This window comes from Orcinus orca, chromosome 1 (genome assembly GCF_937001465.1).
Source record: "Orcinus orca chromosome 1, mOrcOrc1.1, whole genome shotgun sequence".
Taxonomy (NCBI): Eukaryota; Metazoa; Chordata; class Mammalia; order Artiodactyla; family Delphinidae; genus Orcinus; species Orcinus orca.
The window spans coordinates 105,137,327-105,141,210 of NC_064559.1; the positions used below are offsets into that span (position 1 = coordinate 105,137,327).

General features: G+C 54.7%; 1 non-coding gene across 1 annotated transcript; it reads left to right on the forward strand.

The window, feature by feature from the left end:
* Positions 1–2,636: 2,636 nt before the first annotated feature.
* TRNAV-AAC (transfer RNA valine (anticodon AAC)) lies at positions 2,637–2,709 on the forward strand. The gene has a single exon. It is a non-coding gene; the product is annotated as a tRNA-Val (tRNA).
* Positions 2,710–3,884: the final 1,175 nt, after the last annotated feature.

Consider the following 3,884-nt stretch of genomic DNA (forward strand, 5'->3'; position numbering starts at 1 on the left):
GGGCGGACCTGCATTTTCCCTGGCCCAAGATACTTGGGAGGAGTTTCGTTACTACCTGAAAGCCTAATCTGCACTAGGAACCAGCCCTCCTTTCTCTGCTTAGTCATATTGTAGACCAAGCCACAGCCAGTTAATCCAAGGAGCGCGCAGGACAAGACGGACTTCGGGGTACCTTTACATTCGGAAATCCCCTCACCTCCTCCTCTGGCGCCTAAATCTCCGCTACACGCTGACACGTATTATGTCTCTGAAAACCAGGTAGTAGTACATCCCTGTGAAGCACACTTGGCTTTCCCTCACCCCAGCACATGTGAGGAACAATTTGATTTGCGTGACAGAACAAAAGAGAATGAATTCAACTCTGCACCAGGGGCTCGAGCCAAAGACCCAAAGATGAAGAATGTCAGGCTCTGCGAACTGAGCTGGCCGCGGAGGAAACGGAGCCGGTAAACGTGCCATTATCAGGAGACCCTCCAGCGTCAGGTCAGAGATCAGGAAGTAGATGGACCCGCTCATCCCCCGCTGAGAACCAAGTCTGCCCCTGACTCATAAAGAATCTGAGGTTCAGAAAGAGAGCATGACCTCTCCCCAGACCTGGATTCCGGGTCTTCCCCTCACTACCTGCGGCGCCTGCCGTTCTCCCGCCTTAGATGACGCCAACTCCAGGTCCTAAGGCTCCGACCAAGAGTTGTCTCTGACGCAGCGTTTTCCTCAGACCCCACATGCAGTTAGTTAGGACTTCGTGTTTGCTTCTCAGTCCAGGTGGACTTTGGCCTACACAGTCCCTCCTTTTCACGACTCTGGACTTGGGCAAACGACTCTCATGATAAAGGCGGGGAAATCAGTGTAACGCTCGGCTCCCTCACCCTGAACTTCGGATGGGGGGTGGTGGTGGGCGACCCTTGCGTTTTTTCCTGGGCTGTGTCCCTCTTCCGGGCCAGTCCTCGAGGCCAGGGCTGGGGCCGGGTGCCCTCAGCGTGCTCCTCTCGCCGGCTCTGGAGCCCCGCGCCTTCCCTTGCGGCTGCAGGGAGGCTCCAGGGGCCGCCTGATCGGGTTTGCGGGCCCCAGCAGCGCGGGTGTGTATTTGTGGTCCCTCGGGGGCCCGCTGTCCCTCCTCCCCTGTCGGGAAAAGGACGACCGCCCCCTCGTCCTGTCCACGTGGCACGGCAGCGCGCCGGACGCGACCGAAAGACGGTGAATCCGTTCCTCTGGCTGCGCGTGGGAGGTGAAAACTGGAACCTGGAGGGGAGGGAAAAGGGGGAAAACCTCATGAAATGTCCTGATCTGAAGCTATTTTCAAGTCCGCCTCTTTGGGGACTCAGCCCTCCAGCGCTGGCGAGGATGCTGCAGTCCGGTCGCACCCTCGACGGCACTGGGAGTCGACGCGCAACAAGGCAGAGCCCCGCGGCTTGGGGGTCAGTGCGCACGCTGCCCGCGCCTTCCTCGGGGTCGCAGCACTTGAACCTCACGTGTGAAGGAAACGCGATGACCGCCACAATAAGAAAGAAGAAAAACAACGACTGGAGAAAATGGCACAAGCTTCCCCAAACTTGTAAAGCTTTACTTTTAAAGGAAACCAGACAGGGAGACACAGACACACAGACAGACGACCTTGCATTAAAGTCTTTCAGCAAAAAGAAAGTCGTCTGCCTGCTGGCCGTGTGCTGTGAGGTGAACACGAAACCCCCTCCAGACACCGGCTTTCTGGGAAAACCGCCTTTACTTCTTTGTCTTACTAGGTTAAAATTCGCTGTCCATGACCTGTTGAACCGGAAAATTGTAAAAGGCAAATAAAAGACGTTTCAGACATTGTAAAAGGTAAAACAAAACTGTTGCTCAAGAAGAATGTCACGTACGACGAGGGAGGAATGAACAGTCGTGAGATCGGCGTGGACCGTGCCTGTGTCCTCCGCGGCTGGCCCCGGTCTTCAAACGAAGTCAATACAGGCCTGCGTTGATGTTCGATGTTTTTCCAACAGCCAAATGACCTGAGACGTCAGCCTTTGCTACGGTTCCTGCTAAACGTGAAAGTGTGATTAAAGTACTGGACTTCAGCTAGACGACTAGAATAAGCCACAGCGGCAGGAACCTGAGGAAGCCCCTTTGCCGGGAGACGCCGGAGAAGGGCTGCTACGAAAGGGCTTTCGAGGAAGGAGCAGAGGGGAGGGAGGGGAGGGCGGGTCCTATGGTTCCCGGGTGGATTCGAAGCATCGATCATTTCCGAGAGCCCAGAGCACTGACCGCCTGCGCCGTGAAAAGGGCCACCGAGGCGCGGGTCCGTAGCCTTGGAGGGGTGGTGTCCCCGCTGCTGGGATGCGAGGTTGCCTGGGGCTCAGGCTCACCTAACCGCCGGCTCCTGGGGCTTCCGGGAGCTGGAGAGTCCGCGGGGACGATCCCTGCACTCGGTGCATAGCTGTGTATTGGATGCGGGATCGGGAAGTGAAGCTGTGGGGGCCCCAGGGACCTCGCTTCGGGGGAGGCGAGGAACCCTAAACTAGGGCCTCTCGGGAGCTGCAGTCTCCTTACCTGAGGGCTCGCCTGTGCTCCCAGGGTCCTTTGCTTTCGAAAATATTTGTGGCCAGTCGTGGCTAGAGATACAGTTCTTGGATGTGTCATTGGGGGCCTGAGGAAGAGTTGTTTCCGTAGTGTAGTAGTTATCACGTTCGCCTAACACGCGAAAGGTCCCTGGTTCGAAACCAGGCGGAAACACGTCGATTCTTTTTCTGAAACTTAACATTCACGTTTAAACACCAAAAAACGGGGCGAGTGGGATGGATTGAGGTAGCGCGTGCAGCTGTACTTTTATCCCCCCGAAATACATGGGGAGTTCCCTTATTGCCTGAAAGCCCGCTCAGCACTAGCAACCATCCCTCCTTTGTCTGCTCTGTGTCACTTTGAAGACAAGGCCACAGACAGACCAAGAAGGGCCCAGGACAAAGCCAAGTTAAGGTTATCTTTACATTCGGAAATCCCCTCACCTCCTCATGTGGCACCTAAATCTCCTCTACACGCTGACACGTATTTTGTCTCTGGAAACAAGAAGTTTATCCCTGTGAAGCTCACTTGCTTACCTCACCTCAGCACGCTTGCGGAACACGCTGATTTGCGTGACAGAACAAGAGAGACCGACCCAACTCCGCACCGGGTGCTCGACCCAAAGACACGTAGACGAAATTCAGCCTCCAGAATTGCAGCTGGTAGGGGCACGTAAAGGAGTCCTTACACGTGCCATTATCAGGAGAGCCCCTGTAGTGAGCTCAGAGATGAGGAAGTAGATGGAATCGCTCATCAGCCGCCGAGAGCCAAGTCAGCACCTGACACATAAGGAAACCGAGGTTCAGAAAGAGAGCATGACCTTGGCTCTGCCACACACAGCGCTAAAGCTAGACCAGGATGGAACCCAGCCAGTTACCTTGCGGCCTGGCCTCAGAGCCCAAAGCGTCACCCAGAACAGGAGAGGTGAAAAGTGATGAGCAGCGGCGCCAAGGCTGGGAGCCCTGCACAGCTGCCTTCAGCCCTGGGCCACTGGGAATCACCTCCTTTCCTGCTCTAGGCGTCTCAGGAATTTAATTTTTACTTTCACAGTTTCCACCTGAAGACACTAAGTTGGTCGTTTTGCGTGGTTCCCTGGTGGTCTAATAGTTAGGATTCGGTGCTTTCACCGCCATGACCTGGATTCAATTCCCGGTCAGGGAAGTGTCCTTTTGCTGGCATCCTGATTTTGTAGTTATGTATTCATTCTGCTGTGTCACTTCCCAAAGTGGGGCTCTGATAGAGCCTCTATACTTTAAGGATTCCAGTGGATAGCATCCAAGGTGCTTTTTACTGAACTTTCTTTCTGAAATGTAACTCCGAAGAAAAACCAAAAAGTTTAGCTTTACTGT